This window comes from Ambystoma mexicanum, chromosome 8 (genome assembly GCF_040938575.1).
Source record: "Ambystoma mexicanum isolate Mex_15411 chromosome 8, UKY_AmexF1_1, whole genome shotgun sequence".
Taxonomy (NCBI): domain Eukaryota; kingdom Metazoa; phylum Chordata; class Amphibia; order Caudata; family Ambystomatidae; genus Ambystoma; species Ambystoma mexicanum.
The window spans coordinates 1,324,310,668-1,324,329,477 of NC_090929.1; the positions used below are offsets into that span (position 1 = coordinate 1,324,310,668).

The 18,810-nt window shown below is 38.9% G+C and overlaps 1 protein-coding gene across 1 annotated transcript in view; it reads left to right on the forward strand.

Annotated features, from left to right (window-relative positions):
• TCERG1L (transcription elongation regulator 1 like) overlaps positions 1 to 18,810 on the forward strand; it is a 1,760,733-nt gene that overhangs the window by 1,700,137 nt on the left and 41,786 nt on the right. The gene's annotated exons all lie outside the window — the stretch shown is intronic.

Genomic DNA, 18,810 nt, shown 5'->3' on the forward strand with positions numbered 1-18,810 from the left:
TTGGCCCCGAAAGCGTGCTTTTGTAAATTTGGTGAAAATCCGCACAGTAGTTTTGTTCAAAACCATCAAAAAGTAGGTCTAAAAAAATTAGTAATAACTATGTCCGCTCCGCAGAGACACTTCCCTGTTCGCTCCACGGGCAGGAGACCGATTGGCTAATGGGCTTGCGACATGTCCGTCGATTGGCTGCAGTGACGCGTGATGTGTGTCAGATTGTTCCGATGCGCCCGCCATCTTGGATCCGCCGACAGCATGCTTTTGTAAATTTGGTGAAAATCTGTCCAGTAGTTTTCTTTAAAATGATCAAAAAGTAGGTATAAAAAAATAGCAACATCTATGTACGCTCCACGGAGACACTTCGCTCCTTGGGCAGGACACCGATTGGCTAATGGGCTCGCATCATGTCCACGGACACGTGACGTGTCCGTCCATTGGCTGGAGTGAGGCGTGATGTGCATCAGATTGTTCCGATGTGCCCGCCATCTTGGATCCGCCGACAGTGCGGCGGCGAACAGAGGCGGAATGCAGTTTTGGGGAGTGTTTTGGTGTGCAAGAGTGCTTGGGGAGGTTTAGGGAGGATGAGATGGGTGAAATACTGTATTTGTGGCAGGTGTACTGATGTATTAGCCATGCCCGCGCTGTCCGTGATGTTCGTAATTACTGAAAATAAGAGGTGTTCTAAGGATAATATTCCCGTCCGTGCTGTGCGCAGGCATGTTGAAACTGTTCTAAGGACACGCGTGGTGTCAGCGCACTTTCAAATTGAGTATATGCCGCAGTTAAAATTTTTCAATCTATGGGTGTCATACTGAGTTATAAGTCACCATGGTTGTGATATGCTGTGGTGGTTGTGGCCAGGGCCTAGAGTCTTGGGTGCATGGCCGCAGGCTGTAGCCTGTAGGCCATACACCCAAGACTCTAGGCCCACAGCATATCACACCAATAGATCAAACCCATAGAATCGAATATCTATTAGGTGGTTGTGAGCAGGGCCTAGAGTCTTGGGTGCAAATTGAGTATATGCCGCAGTTAAAATGTTTCATTCTAGGGTGTGATAATGAGTTATAAGCCACCATGGGTGTGATATTCTGCGGTGGTTATGGTCAGGACCTAGAGTCTTGGGTGCATGGCTGCAGGCCATAGGCCGAAGGCCATATACTCTAGGCTCTGACCACAACCACTGCAGCATATCACACCCATAGATACACCCATAGAATCGAATATCTATCAGGTGGTTGCATGGCCGAAGTATTTGGTTTAAAAACCAGTGTACTGTGCATTTTGCTCAGTTTCTGTGTTTGTTTTTCAAATCATTTGGTCTGTGGAAAAAATAATTCTATGTTGGATTAAAAAAAACCTTTTTTTGTTATGCTATAGTCTATTTGTTTGTTTCCTTTCAGTGTTCACTTGTTGTTTCTGGTTAATGTTCTTTCTGTTGGATTGTTGCAGATTGTGAAGCAGTTAGGTACCTGTTGGTGTATTCTAACTGTCTATTTTTTGTTACAATTTAGTGATATTCATTTATCTGTTTGGTTGTTATAGAATCGTGGGCCAGTTAGATACCTGTTGGCGTATTCTAACTGTTTACAGTTTTTTATTTGAATGTTTGTTAATGTTGAAGTACAGATTAGTTATTAAATGTTGGTTTTAAGAAGATTAAATTAGCGTTTGTAAGATTTGCTGCTAATCTCTGCTTTAGAGTAATGCTACTATCATTACATTCAAACCATCCACATTTCTTTTTAATATATGCAGTGTAGTGAAATGCATTGGTTGTGGCTCCTGCGTGGTAGATTATACCTATTTTTGTGAAGGTTTTCTTACCAAGTGATACTTGACCATGTGTGAATCCAGTCAGCTTGCAGTTGTTTTTGGTACCATCTGCATTGTAACGTAGAAGCATTAGTATTACGTAGTTACTATGTGTTTGTATTAGTAAGGTGGAACGATTATCTGAATTGCAGGCAGTACAAAATCTGCCATGGTTTGCATTTTGTACAAGTTGCTGAAATGGAATGGATTCCCAATTAGGTATGGATTCATACACAAAGCGCTCATTAGCTATTTGTTCTTGTGTCACATTGTTGCAGAGAGTGCATGTATGTTTCCACATGTATGAAATCTGGAAGATTTCATTTATAGGTATGTTTTTGTTTTCCAGTACTTGAAGTATGTACATTAAAAATTCCTGTGGATCTTCTTGTGAGTTTATAGTGAATTTCACCATTCCAGCACAGTAGTCCAATTCTTGCCTTATTCCATGAACACTATACGTGTTGTCAGGATTGTTTGTTGCGTTTCTATGAAGGACTAACATTTGCAAACACAATTGGTCTGTACTGTGTAAGTAAATGTTGTCAACAATTGGTGGCAATTGAAATAAAATATTCATTGCTACATTTGTGTACCAAGTTACACCAGTTATATTTGAAAAATTGAATGGACCAGATAGTTCTGTGTCCAAGTCATTTTTTTGGAGTGTGTGTTACTTCTTTGAAGAAGTACCTGAGTTACTTTGAGTAGTACATTCTTCTTTGGTTGTAGTAATTGAAGAAGTATTAGCTTCTTTTATTCTCTATGGAGGATTTGCAGTGAGATCCTGTTGCATTATTTTTTGAAGTAGTTTTCTTTTACAACATTTTGCTTTTTGTGGAACAGGATAGGTTTTTAGATGGGGGTGTATAGTGAACGTAGTATAAAACTGAAGAGACTCCAGGACTCACCGCCATCAAAGATGTGTGTATGTTTAATTATACAGCATATTCACACTTCTTAAAGAAAAGCCCATAAACGATAACATGTTCGGCTCTGCTGAGCCTTTTCCAAATCTGGGCTACATACAATTTCACAGCAAATCATCGGAAGTGTGTGACATAGTTTATCATAATTTTGTATGATTTCAACACAAACATAATATCAGTATAAAACCAATTATGAAATCATACTGCGCAGGCATTATTCCATCATGCCGCAATACGAGTATACACATCAAAGTAAAAATAAAGTGATAAAAAGACAGAAAAACAAGGATTGGTGAGAGGGAGGATTCAAGGGGGTGGAGAAAAACACATTATGTATGCACATTATTCCAAAATAATCTTTTCATAATAGATCTCAGAAAACAATAATGTGTTTTCCTCCAAAGAGCTCTTTGTAGTTTGTTTTGAGTACTTTTTGTAATCTGAGGTGAATCAAAGCCAAGATTAGGTTGGAGACCATGCTCACTTCATCTATTAGTAGCATTTTCATTTGTTTTAACACTCTGCGTAGTTCCATTGCAGCTTCTGTAGAAAGTTTGTAATATTCTAATTTGTTTTGGTGTTCTATTGGAAGGAGTTGTAATCGGTGTAAAGTGACACCGCCTATGTTGTAGGCAGCTTAACCTGTGTGGGCAGTTACAACAGCTGACAGTGGGCCTCATTACAAATCGCCCGGTATGGAAACAACGGTGGCGGTAAACCCGCCGCCACCGTTGTTTCCATGCCGGGCGATCACAACTCCTGCAGGCGGGAGGTGATGTTCCCGCCAGGTCTGACCTGGCGGGTTTAACACCACCCGCCTGCAGGCAGACGAGGAAACACCGGCAGTATTACGTGATGCTGCCTGTGTTTCCATGATCCCCATTCCCATTGAGTCCCATAGGACTCAATGGGAATGGGGATTAACACCATTCCACCTCCGTGATTCCCAGAAAACCGGGGTTGTAATGCCCCGGTAATTCCGGGAATCAAGGAGTCGGAATGGTAATACGAGTCTGGCGGTAACCAAGCAGTTTTACCACCTCAGTTACCGCCAGACTCGTAATGAGGCCCAGTTTGTTGTTTGTCAATTGTTGAAGGAACTTGCTGATGATTTTGATTAAGAATGTTTTGCCTGAACCAGCTTCACCACTGACGTATAGTAGTATAGGTTTTGTAATTTTGGCAGGTACATTCTTTATTTTCATGTTGTACACCATGTGCAATTTCTTTTGTTACTTCTTGAAAAATGGTATACTGTTCTTTGTTCAGTTTTGATTGTAGTACAGTTAAATCTTCTGTATCTTCTTCATAGTGACACGTGGTGTTTTCTACTTCTGTCATAGCTAATTATGCCTCATTTGCTATTAGTGGCTGTCCCAATGGTTCTTGACTTCCTGTTACAGAAGGTTGACTACTGTCGGGAGTGTCCTTATCTAGTTGGGCCTGGAGTTCTTCTTCGTGTTGCTGTTCATTGTGCAACATTGTTTTGTACTGTATACAGTTTACATCGGTTATAGTGATTTCATTTGCTTTGAAAGCATCTTCATAGGAGTCATATACTTCTTTTATCTCTTCTTCTTTTCTCCATGGTTTAAAACGTTGTAGCAGGGACATGTAATATAGTTCTTTATGTTGAGGAGTTTTTAATGACAATTTGATATGATTAATTAAGCTTTGTTTGGTAAGTTTCACTAAGCTGCCTTCACAATTTGTCACTCTGTATCTACCTTTATTTTCATCGGGTTTTATATTGTTTTTGTATGTGAAGTTTTGGGCTATGTGGTATAGACACATGTTTTCCAGATTGGTACTCCTGTTTGGGTAGTATGTGTCCAGCACATTTTTTTTCAAAATGTTTTGGCTGTTGGGATCTTTTTTGGCTATTGTTTCTATGTCGTCATATGATTTGAGAACTCTTTTTCTAGATTTAGCAGGACCAAGATTTAGTCATACTATATTTTCAGATTTTCCATACAAAGCAGTACCGGTTAAACGATCTACAGCTTCATAGCAGCCACATTCTCTATGTGAGAGCATTTTTATGGCTAAACTGTACAATTTCTGAGACAGTGTTTTGTCCGATAATAGGTCATTCCAGAGGTCTTGAAGCTCTGATTTTTCTGCTTTGGTGAAGTTGGCTGTAACATATCGTGCAACTGCAGTGGAATTGTCTGCAATGTACTGCACATCTATGTTTGCATTCCATATGAGGGCAATGATTGCATTGTAATCATTGATATATGTTGCTTTTCTGTTCTGTTTATGTAATATGTGTTCTTAGGTGATTTACCTTTAACACTATGTCTAACTGAAGACATGAAGTTGTTCACTTCACCTCTTTCTGTAACTGGTCTAGGGAAACCAAAGCAGATTTTGGTGTAGTATTTCCCTTTGTTTTTGTATTTGCAACAACCATATTTTCCACATTTGTGTCTTTTAAATTGTACAATTTGTGCATGAATATCACTATTTGTTGCTTCTGATGGAATTTCACAAGTGACATATTTTTCCATAAACTGTAAAACAGTGGCATCACTGTCATGACCAAATTTAGGAGCATCTTTTATCCATAAAAGCATGTAGATATGTGGTGCTCCCCTGGCTTGGTATTCTTTTCTCCAAAAGAAGTGGTATACTTCTCTGAGGGGAGAAATAGTTTTATTACAAATAAAGTGTAGCATACCAATGAAGCGATGATGGAAATATCTTGAAACATTAACAGGATCTAGAGAGCAAAGTTTTTAGTATATCTATGCTTGTTTTGTTTTTGTTTGATATGAGTATGAAATCATGTAGATCTTCCCATGCATATTCTGCACAACTTAATGCAACAAGCCAAGTGGGTGGGCCAAGGTTTCTTATCATACAATGTACATCTCCGTGACGTCGGAACCAGTACTCTTTAGTACCACACATGTTTGCTAACAGATTTGTAATGCTTGATTGTAAAACCTCATCTTTTTCTTGCACTTTTTGTAGTAATTGAATGCTGGCATATTTTGAAAGTGGGTACCTGATTTCAATGTGTGTGCAACTCCGTAAAATAGAGTTGCTAGTTCACTTTCAAAGAGTAGGTGGAATATGTATTCCACAGTTTGTCTAAATCTGGGATCTTCAGAATACATTTGTAACGGGCCGTATTCTGATGGTGTTATTTGAATGGGTATATCATCGTACCTTCCTCCTTTCCCAGTAGGAAAGAGTAGAGGAAAAGCATGTGCTTCTATACATTTTTCCCATATGCTGATTGGTGATCCTTTGGTTTGTCGCATTTGGTACGTTGCTAGTGCATCATCTATGGTGTCATTAGAGTGTAATGGATGAATTGTATAATGGTCTAAAATATTGGATACTGTAGCAGGATCTTGAAGTTCAAATTGACCAGTTTCTGGTGACTCTTGAATTATTTCAGTGGTTTCCCTCAAGTTTTCTTCAATATTAATTTATTTGTAGTATTCATTATTTTCTTTTAGCTATTGCAAGGCTTGCCTAACTTTATGTAAGTCTACGAGTTGTTGTCAAATTTTTTGTCTTTCGTAGGTACACCATTTACTAAGACAATTAAAGATTGCTCTATTGGAAGTTACACTCCCAGAGTGTGCACATTTTCTTTCAGATCTAATGGTTAATAAACTACTTTGCCACAAATGCCTTTCACTAATTCAGAAGGAGGTCATTTTGCTGTTTTTGGTTGAAGGCATATTATTGCTTGATATGGGTGCACTGTTTGAATTATGATGCTCTCATATAAATTGCGATGTTGCAGGGGTATTGATAGTGTGAATAATTCCAAGTTATTTGTGATAGCACATGAAGTAGTTTGGTTGTTATCAAGATTTGTAGTGCAGTAACTGCAAAGTATTAAGGGGTCAGTTATTTCATATTTGTTTTCTATTATAAGGTAGAGAGCTAATTCAAACCATTTGGAATCTTCATCATCTACTATTTTGTATGTTACTTCTACAGTTTTTGTGTTACTTTTATAAAAAGTTCTGCGGCAATACACACACACATGGTTTGGTACTTCAGCGGATGTACTTTTAAATGTTAGTATTTCTTTTTTGTATGTGTGTAGTAGAAGGTTGCCATCTGTACAATTGTTGCTAGTCTGTTGTAAAGCTATTGCATTTTTCTAAGTGGCTTTCACTTCCAAAATATTTTCTCTGGATATGTTCTATTTCTTCGAGTAGGTCTTTAGCTGTACCATGTAGAAGATTGTTATTTAAACTGGCTAGTGCTAAAGCAGGACTTTTAGCATAGTACAGTTTATAATCTAGATTTCTTATAGTTGAACGATGTGTTGATATCATTTTGATATGATGGAAGGTGCTTTTGCAAATAGGTCCTGAAATGCAGGCTAATGAATGTCCTTGTAGTCATGGGCGTAATTTTAGGGGGGGACAGGGGTTTTTGTCCCCCCCAACTTTCATGGCACACCATTTTATCCCCATTCATTTGGCTGGGGCAGCTTTTCTTCAGACATAATGCCCCCCATCCTTTTCAGCAAAGTTACTCCACTGCTTGTAGTCCTGTGTATTTGCGCACTGGACAGGTAGCCATATTTTGTAGTAGTTTCATTTTGATTTTGTCTTGGCCTTACACATACTGATTGAGGCACTGGCGTAAAGATTTGAAAGATTTTTTGGCAATGTTACACATTGACGTGCATGGCCATTTGTATACTGGACGTTCTGGTTCAGTCGAATGGAGAGGTGATACTGAGTTTTCTGGGGATATTTTTGTAAGCAGTATTTATTGTTGCATTATGGTATTATTTAGTTTTTCATATCTTCGTCCGCTGCTGTGTATGGCAATTGTGTTTGTTTGCATTTGTTTGTATGCTTCTTCATTGAAATATGGTTCTGTGCTCGTGGTGTGACTCCATTCACCTCAACAGATATTTAAGAATTAATTTTTGTTGACATTCCGTTTATTGAGAAGTCTTTTTTTATAATTTAGTAGTTAGTTTGTTAGTAGTTTCATTCTGTTTAACACTAAAATAAATAACTTCCTTTTGAGAAGGATTGCACTGTCTATCAAAGCTTCTAAGATACATTTTCTACGGTAGGTTTTAAGGGTTGTGCATGTTTTGTCTCCTGTTTTTATAAGATATAAGATTCTGAAGGACTCTGTGGCGGAACATTTTTGCTAAAATACTTTTTTTGGTATGGTTACTTGCCACTACATCAAGATTTATAGGAGCAGTGTTAGCAGTAATGCTGGCTGAATTCTTGTTAATCACTTTCTGTTTCGTTTTACAATTTTGATAGATGATGCAAAGTTTCTGTACTGGAAGCTTGTTTTGTTTCGCTTAATGACTGTTTTGTTTGAACTTTTTGTACAAATTCTGCTAGAGATGGATGTTTATTGTGGACACTTTTATTTTCAGTTGCTCTACTTCTGCATTGCTTTCTACAGACTTGCTTTTTGGTATGCATTCTTTGGGGTCTGTTGAAAAAAAAGAAGGTATGTGTTGGGCTGTTGTGCAATGTATGTGTGCATGAGTGTCTGAGTATGATGGCGAGGATGTATGTGGTGGTGTGTGATTGTGCATTGGGCAGCTATAACTAGTTGGGAAGGCTATTCTTGTATTTTTGTGTTACTCTACTGGGGTTCAGATGACAGTAGAAAGTAAGCTAGTGGTGAGGTGAAGCACTAATACTAAATCTAATGGTATAGAATTCAAACAGTTCTTTGTTCTGTAATACTAACATTCTAGGGGCTGAGTTATGTCATTTGTGCGCCAAAAAACAGGGTTTTGTGCACAATTCTGCCTGCTAATCCCTGTTTAACAAATGGGGATTTGTGGGCAGAATGGTGCACAAATCTCATTTTTTTGGCACACAAATTCCATGAATCAACCCCACAGTGTGTTTGAGTAACAGTAAGAATATTATGGCAGTATTGTACTTACTCTATTTGTGTGGAATGAGCAGGTGTCTTCTGAGTTGTTGTTTGTACTTCAGATGCTGCTTCTTTTCAGGAGAGTGGTCTTCACTGCAATTTTAAAAGAAAGAAGTTAGTAATGTTGTGTGTTTATAGCAATGATGTTAATTTAGACGTTGATGTGTATGTTTTGTAGTAGTATTCTTGTTTGATATCTGAACATACTGTGTGCATGCAGTTTCCTTTAACCATGTGAAGCCTTTATATTTTACTTATAATATGTTAGTTCAACATGCTTTGTAAATGAGTAGAATCCTAAGTGTATGAAACTCACTTGGTTTCTTAAAGCTTTGTTATTGAATGTTAGGAGAAAGAAGAAATAATGATATACTTATTTTGCAATTTTTATAATGTAAATGGCAGAAATTGTATAGAAAAGCATGGAATGTATGCATTTGTGAAGGTGTGGGTAATAAAGCAGAAGGATGTGATTTACAGGCAGTGGTGTTATTTCAGCTGGGAGCTTTTCAATGATCTGTGTGAGTGTATGAAGATGCATGACCTTATCCTGGCTGTGTGTAATTTTATAATACACTACTAAGTGTGTTTCTACAAATATACTGTTATTTCTCCCATCTTCTAATATTATAATATTTTAGATAGCTCTGGGTGTAAACAATTTTTTAGATAGCAAACAGGTTTGGAAGTGACAGTTGATTATAGCAGATGGGAAAAATGACAGTAAATTCATTTAATAGGTTATACAGGTTAAGTGGCAGTTACTCTGTTTATATGCATTCATAAGTGTTGTACATGTACTGTGCAAAAAATATGCATACCTGTAGTTTGTATTCATGCATGTGGATATGCATGCAGCTGTAAGAAGAAATCTTGGAGACTTGTACAGTAGTTTTTGTAGTAGGTGCTTTCCAATGATATGAGACTTGTCCTCAAAGTGATCAACAGTACCTTTGAAGTGCTGAACTCTGATGATGGAGTTAGATGTAGCAGTCGTGGATGTGATTGGTGGATGGTTGTGTGATTGTTTAGCTGTATCCAATGAGTGAATGGCACAGAGAGTGAAGGGAAAGGGTAGAAGGGAGTTCTAAGAGTTACGCGGTCCGCGGACACCGCGGCTGTCTGTGGACAGGAGGTGCCACATCCAGGGTTTTACAGCAAATCCAGCATGGAAAGGGGACTGTAGGGATCAGACAATCAGATGTTAAGGTTGTGGATTTGTGTTGAAAGAGACTGTGTGTATTGAAGATGGCAGAGGTGGGGAAAGTCAAGGTGTTGGTGCTCAGAGATATGTTTTTGCATGGTTTACAGCAGTATGCTCACTGCAGGCATGTGGCAAACAATTTTGATGTTAAAGGATTGGAGGTGGTCTGGAGCACTGTGCCTGAATGCAATGTACAGGGAATTGTACAATTTTGTGTAGATATGGGCAGGATGAACAGTCCCCATGTGGTAGTTTTGCACTATGGTGCTTTCCGTTTGGGCTATGTCAGTGCACCTCCTTTGTTGGCAAATTTGGAACACTTGGTTCAAGCAGTAATGAACATCCTTCTCAATGCCAAAGTATTTTTTTCTGCATTAGTACCTAGGGCAATATGTGACAATAGTTTTTTTTTGTCCTCAGCAAAACATTGCTAGGTGTGTAATCAACTGAGGCATGTGTGATTTCATGCTTAGAGCTAGTATGTTCTTCTGTAATAATGAGAACATTGATTCCAGTAATGCTGTTTATTTTAAAAAAAGATGGCATTTACTTATCATTTATGGGAAATGCCATTCTGTTTTGGAATGTAAGGGTTGCTTTGGAGAAGGTTATGCGAAGAGTAAAGTAAGAAAAAAGAAAAAAATACAAAATGATAGGTGTCTGTCAATCATCTGCAAAAAAAATGTCTCTTTTCAGAGCCAACCTTAAAGGGGAAATGGGGCACACTATTTAAATTTAAATTCACCATGCTCAGATTTTCGATATGTCCGCGGACATGGCGGTAGTCCGTGGACAGTGCGTATTACATACAGGGATTTTGGGGTGGAAAGGCATGCAAATGAGAATGAGCAGAGCAAGGGATTGGTCAGTAAAGTTTACTGGGCGTGTTGTGTAAGGAGAGAGTTTGTCAGAAAGTATTTTTCCTGAGAGAAGAACAGATAGCTATGGCTCTGTGTTTCAGAAAACAGATTATCTAAATTTGCGCATAGACAAATGTGGCTGCATTCTTCTTCATTTCGTCCACAAATGGAGAAAGCGAGGCGCAATGTCAATTAGGCTGTTTGTGCTTTTCTAAGAGATGTTGGCATCTCCTCTTTTGACAATGAAAATATTATGTTTCGTAGCACATACATTTTTCGCAGAGATGGGGTCAATCTTATTTCGGCTGGCAATCAGATTTTTCTGAGAAATGTACAAAATGCATTGCAACCTTTTTTGGAATTACAACCATCCATTTTGCAGTAGGTGTTGACCATTTCAACACAAAAAACACCACCAAAAAAACTCCCCCAAAAGGCTCTTTTCAGAGCCACCACTTCCTCCCAGAGAAAAGTGCAATGGTTTTGCTAGGGCAACACTCTCAAAAATATATGTCCGCAGACTTCTAAATAATGCACAGGGCCCTGCTCCATTTATTTGCCACTTCTATTTTTAAACTGTGAAAGACGGCTCTGAAAAGAGCCTTTCTTTTTTGGGATTTTTGTTGTTTTATATTTATTTTTGTTTTTTACACACAACACACTAGGAGAGGAAGGGAAAGGAGGGTAAGGAAGGGACACTAACCACAGGGATAAGAAAGGTCATGTGGAGAGAGGAAGATGTAGGGTGGGCCTTATTTAGGTAGGTAGCAGACCTTCTGGTGCTCCTTGAACGCAGTCTCGAAAGCACTTCAAAGATTCTCCCCCCTGCAGAGAACTGCGTCGCAGTACATACACAATATTGTGACCCTCGAAAGGTAAGGGTCAACAACATCGTGAATGGCCTGTGAGGCAGATGGAGGGATAGGCTGTCCCACAGGAGTGTCTCTTGTGGTGACAGGAGCGGAAACGGAGGATGTGGTAGAGGAACTCAACCTACTACGTTGATCACAAGGTACAATCTTGCGAATGGCCCCACCGTGGAACGACCTTAGGTGTTGCTTCATGGATGTCATACCAAAGCTGTACGAACCAGGCCTCCCACGGCTCAGCGCCATTTTGCAATGGTTGCAGGTGACCTGGTTCGCACATGCTTTTGGTACGTCACCATGAATGGTAAACAACCACTACACCCAAGACTCACAGCGAGTGCTGGTAGTAGGGACTTCCACTACCTCATCCTCGTCATCTTCTTCATCCTCAGCCTCTACATCCTCACGCCTGTTTCCCTCTGCAGGCCCTTGGGGAGGTGGTGGTGTTGGAGGGGTTGGGCTGGTGCTGAGGCAGATGTAGCAAAAGTAGCCATGGATGCCATCAGGGTTGTTGAGAAAATCTCAGTAAGAGCAGCAAACGCAGCAAAAGTCAATCTGCAATAGCCAGAAGCACAATGAAGATCAGCTCTGGGGTGTGGCCTTTTATAGGGGTACTGGTGTGCGCTCCGTGGACAGCCGCGCTGTCCGCGGACAGATCGAACACCCCAAAAAGGCACAAAAAGTTTGAAAAAGTATGTAGAAAGCCAGAGTCATTGTCTGGGACATGTTCAATTATGAATTTTTACTGTAAAATACTTTAGATTGTCTGAAAAAGTACTTTTAAAATGTTCGGGGACCCAGACAGTGTCCGCAAATCAGGAAACACGCTCAGCGTGGGTGCGGTCAGATGATGACATTGCGAACATGTTCTCGAAGGGAACGGGTGTCCGCAGGACACCAAATGCACAGGAACGGTTGTGCGCATGCGCGCGGGTGTTCTACGGACAGTGTTCGGGTCCTCAAACTAATTAAAAGTGCGACACAAGTGAGACGGACAGTTACGGACAGGCACGATGTCCGTAGGACTTATGGGTGTGGTGCGCATGTGCGTGATGTTTTACGGACAGTATGGACAGTTATAGTGTCCTTACAACACCCCCATTTGGGTTAATTACGAACATTCCGGACACAGGGTGTGTTCTAAGAACAGTTCCATTTTGCTTGCGGACAGTATGGACAGGTATAGTGTCCTTAGGACACCTCCATTTTGGTTAATTACAGACATTCTGGGCACCGAATGTGTTCTAAGAAAAGTTCCATCTTGCTTGCGGATAGTATGGACAGGTATAGTCTCCTTAGGACACCTCCATTTTGGTTAATTGCGGACATTCCGGACACCTGGTGTGGTCTAAGAACAGTTCCATCTTGCTTGCTGACAGTACGGACAGGTATAGTGTCCTTAGGACACCCCCATTTTGGTTAATTACGGACATCCTGGACACCGCGCGTGTTCTAAGAACAATTCCGTTTTGCTTGTGGACCATTTGGACAAGTATAGTGACCTTAGAACACCCCCATTTTGCTAATTACGGTCATCTCGGACAGGCGCGCAGTCTGCGGACACCTTAACTGACATTTAAAAAAAAAAATAAGACACAAAGGATTGAATTAAAACAAATAATATTTTTTTTAAAGAATATACAGATATAAAATGTATGAAAGAGACGGGGAAGCAGAAACTGACACAAATACAGGGGAATTAGAGGTTTGGAGAGGATGGATGGGAGGGGATGAAGGGATGGAAGTATCATCAAAATATTTTTCTTGGTGTTGAGCGTTTGGGGATAGTTGACTGGGACATGGAGAGGGGGAACTGGTGCATGTGGGACAATGATATAATAATTTATTTTTCTTTTATGTGGTCCTCCACAAAATGTTTCAAAAGATTGACATTTTCCATAATCATGTTAATTTTTTGTTCCATGCGCTATAGAGTATTTTCTAATGTCTCTTTTGGTGTATTATTTTCAATGTTTGTATGGTCTGTTAAAAATAAATGTATATGTCAAGTGCACATAAAGTAATGATTATTAATTCGCTTATATAGAGAAGTTTCCACCATTAGTATCACTATCTTCAGACATTTCCTCACGTGGGACATTTTCCTCAAGCCATTCCAAAGTACTGCACATTTCTGTGTAAAAAAATAAATATATATATATTTCTTTTAGTGTACCTAATACAGGAAGTTTAGAAATATGTAAGAAAAATTAAGTTTACTTACTAGTTTCTGGTAAGTTGTGTTCTTACTGTTGTGTAGGTCTGCTGTTGCTCCTAGCTGTGCAGTTTCTGTGAGGTCATTATGTCGGAATCATATCTTTTTTGTTTTGGTATATTCCATTTTTAGTGCATATGGTATTTAAATGGATGGTTGACGTGTTACATATATAGGTTCTACTTCTTATTTATTATTACATATAATGTTTTTATATGCTGCTTTTTGAACTTGTTCAGTGTTTATATAGCATGGTAGAACAATCTAAGATACCCCCTAAGTTTTTGGGTAGTGTTGTTGTTGATCCACGTCCGTCCGCGGACATACGCACAGTCCGCGGACATCAAAATCACTAGCAGGGGTTCGGCATGTTCTATGTTACATGTATATAAAGCAAGGGAATCCTAGTAAACATCTATCAAATTCACACTATCTATATGAGTATTCAGGAAAAAAAAAACTTTGATAAAGGGACGTTACGGTTAAGTTGTTCTACTAAAAACCTATGAAATTCATTAAAAAAACTTTGTTAAAGGGACGTATGGTTCCAAGTAAAACCGAAAAAACCTGAAATTCGCCATTTATGGTAAGCTAAGCAACCATAACTTGCACAACCACCGTGCATTGCTAAGACTAACACCCAGGACATCAAAGATGACATCACACATGTCATTGATGACATCACTGATGACATCACATGTGCATTTACTTTTCATGAAAACTCTGTACAAGGGATTCTTATTATAATGTTGACAGAAAAAGTGTCAAGGATCATTGGAATAGATATCTTGAGCTATGTAGTGCATTAGGCAATGCATTGATATAAATAGCATTCTATTATGAAGTTCTTTATAGTGTACTAAGCTACTCATGTATAAATATTAGCAGTGTGTGCAGCATACTTGATGGAGGTGCAATATTCATAATTTTACCATGTTGAATAGTGAAATGATAAATGCTTTCTTATTAGAGTTGTGTGTACTGTGCAACATGTAATAAGTAGCTAATAACACCACTTACTACATAATTTCATTATTACATACAAAACACAAAGACACAACACATACAAATATGAGTATATATAGAGAAAATGAAGTACCCAAAAAAGCAGCAGTAGAAGCAGAAAGTGTTCACAACCTAACTGATTATCTTTATGTACAGAAAGGCTTGCTCTGCTTCAAACCTACTACTCCCCTATGTACAAATATCACATGATGTGACTGCACCTAAAAGAAAGCAATGCAAATACAAATATGAGCACATCCAGAGAAAATAAAGTAATAAAAAAACAGTAGAACAATAAGAAAGTGTTGATAACCTTACTGATTGTCTTTATACACAGAAAGCATTGCTACCTTTTAAGTGTGTATTCTTCCTATTTATATGTTTTAATATGCTGTGAGTGGACCCTAAGAGAATTAGTGTAAGAACATATTTGAAGTATAAGTCTACAAATATAGTACTTTTTGCTTTCTTTTTTCCTAACTATTACTGTCTAAGATATGTCGCTAAAGGAAAAAACAGTGAGTCAGACTTGTGATGTCATCAGTGATGTCATCAATGGCATGTGTGATGTCATCATTGATGTCCTGGGTGTTAGTCTTAGCAATGCACTATGGTGGCGTGAGTTATGGTTGCTTAGCTTACCATAACTGGCGAATTTCAGGGGGTTATCGGTTTTACTTGGAACCATAACGTCCCTTTAACAAAGTTTTTTACTGAATATATATATATATGTGTGTATATATATATATATATATATATATATATATATATATACATATATATATATACATATATATATATATATATATATATATATATATATATATATATATATATATATATATATATATATATATATGGAAAGCCAGTGAACATCAGGATTGTGTACCTTGTATTATATCGAACGAGTAAATCAACATGCCATACATTAGTATGAGTGTTTTTCAAAAGACAAGATTCGTTCAACAATATGGGACTGACATATGACCAATATCTTTATATGCATTAAGAATAGGTGAGAATCTTCTCGTTTCATTTTCTGAATTTAGCCCCTTAGTACACACCTACAACAGAGGATGTATTCCCTTTACAGAGGGATTAGCAGTATGGCTGAACCAGGGTGGCACACAGATGTAGGATCCATATGTCTGTTTACTTCAAGAGGAGACCGAGGTTGGTGGTTATCCACAGTCGATGTCATAAATGTGGGGTCTACAATGGGACAGAGCATGTTTGTGGAGATGGATGTTTTTCCTTAAACCCAAGCCTTTACCCGGTGATCCGCAGGCCAATGATGGACTGCGGAAGGTGGGATTTGTCGTGTAGCTTGTTCGCGCCTAGTCTCCCGTGGGAACAGGCCTTCTGCATGGATGCAGAGGGGAGGAGGGTGAGGGAGATGCCAGGCAAGCTGTGCGTGATCTTGAAGGGGAGAGCTGCAACTCTGCAGGTCATCTTTGCCTACGCAGCCTGTGGTAACATGTACAAAATGAAGTCTTGTTGTGGTTAAAAAATGGGGTCTGGGATTAGCTCTCTGGTCAGTGTGTGCATACATATGGGTCGTCCCGCAGCCATCCCGCATCCCTGGCCACAGGCGCATGGGTGGCTGGTGGACAAGTCATAACCTGCACGTGGGGTTAAGAATGGAGGGGAGGGGGTCTTAAGGACCTTACCTCCCATATATTTACAAGAAGGCTTGTAGAGTTGATTAGAGGAGAGTGGATACAATTGTGCCTTACCATGGATAGATTTGTGAACCAGGAGAAGAAATTTAAATATTGCCCTGTTTTGCATCGTCAGACATCCAGCCTAGTTCCCTGTATAAGGATGCAGCATAGGATATTGTACTGCGGGTTGCCTCAGAACTGACCAGTAACATTTATAGAAGTAGTCTTAAAAAGGAGTGTACGCCAGGCAAGAAATAACACATTTATTCTGGGCTCAGTTACAGCTGGGAAAGCGAAATCCAAACAGAATGCAGAACAGAACTGCATGAAAAGCACTGTCTAAGTTACACTGCAAAGATGTCAACTTTTATAATAGTACAAGCTAATTAACATCATCAAACATTGCAACATTAGGTGAATCCCCCAAGTAAAGCTTATTCCTCTATAGCGGGACATACATTATCCAGAAATGATTGGGCCATGGAAATCTTACCACACCACCCATGACCCACGATGTCACGTCAGAGTCCGACCCACAGTTCCCACATCACAATGCCAAAACATTGAGACATTTGAGATGACCAGCGGATCCTTATTCATCTGCCAGTGGACACCTCCATCTGCTTCCCATCAGATCACAACAGATCATTACACTACAAGAGCCTTGAAATGCTAACAAGTTACGGATTTAATGTTGCAATTAATTAATGTCTGTAATTCAAACCTTATTATCTGTAGGTTATTTATTTAAAACACCATTAATAGGGTCATTCTGCAGTCTAATGCATAACCCTGTGTGGCCATGACTGAAGCCCCCCTCCCCTTTTAGTGGGCCACCCCCGCAGCTGATAAACTCGCTCCTTTTTACTGCGCTGAACTTGCATTTCCACTGCATTATCATGCATCGGAGTGGTACAAACACATGAACATTATTTTAAGTATTGGTCTAGAATAATGTTCTAAGAGTTGTTAATGATAGATTACAGTTTGTTTTTATTTAGAAATGAAATCATCCCTCCTTAGAAAATATATTTACATTTAAAATGTAGATGCATTATGTTCACTGTGGCTGAATTCACGTGTGGGTGGTTGAAAAATAACTCGGTAAGAAGTTGTCATGTCTGTCCCACTGTACTTGAAAGTGACGTTCAATTTTTATTACCATATACTGAAAAGGTGGACACCTTATTTGAGCAAATATTGTGCAAAATCTGTAAAGGTGCTCACATACTGGTTGTCCAGTTCCAGGCCTCGAGGGCCGGATCCATGTTGGGTTATCAGACTACCCCTCATTAATATTCATGAGACAGATTTGCATACAATGATTTTAAATGTATGCACATTTTTACTCATAAATATTAATGAGGGATATCCTGAAAACCCATCAGGATCCTGGCCCTCGTGTCCTGGAGTTGGGCAACCTATTAGCCTGATGTTATTTTTGTAATGGCAAACTATATTAGCACCGCCTGCCATTGGACATGTAAATATAATACGACTTTTTAGGTAAATGTGTATTTATTTTTAGTTTCAGCATTTATGTGTGATTGGTTAAATTGAAAACCGTGTGGTTTTATTGTCTGTGCTTTTATGGGTGTTTGCCTGAAATTAAGATGATTTGACTCGGTTGGACCTAAGTGGACTACCTGCTGGTTATCATGTAATGCATTTTTTTTATGTATTTCCATCAGTCCAGATAGTAAGTTTAAAGTCCATGTTATATTTGTTCACGCTTTCATTACTTGACATGCTGGTAATTGTAGACTTCCATTAGGAATGTAGAAAATAAAGCTGTTTGCATAGTCATTTTGCTGTACATATTACTAAAATGATGGGTATGTTGTCAGGTTGGCTTATTATGCTGCGTGTTCACTTTTGAAGTGATTGCTAGAAAATTGGGTATTACTTTATTATACATCTGTGTCATTTACTCAGTGTAAAAGTTGTTCACTTGGCTGCCTTGACTACACCTTTAGCGTCACCCTATCACTCCACCTCTGAGGTAACATCCCAGAGTAATATTTTGCATTTTCCAGCAGCAATGTTATATTTCAAAGTGTGCGTTATTCTGATTTTGAAAACTGTTGCTTGACTGTATAGTCAAGGCGATTGGAAGGACCTTGCATGTAAACACATGTGACTGGTAACAAAGATTCTTTCTCAATAATAATTAGTCTATGTTCATGAAAAGATAGTAATGATATGTAACCAAGAAATGTCCATCAATGTGAAAGGCAGCAATGGATTTTCTCTGCGAGGCAACGGCAAAAAGGAAGGTCAAATGCGTTTCAGACACAATTGGATCCTCATGCACCAACATCTGCCTGTCTTCATCCTTCTATATTCAT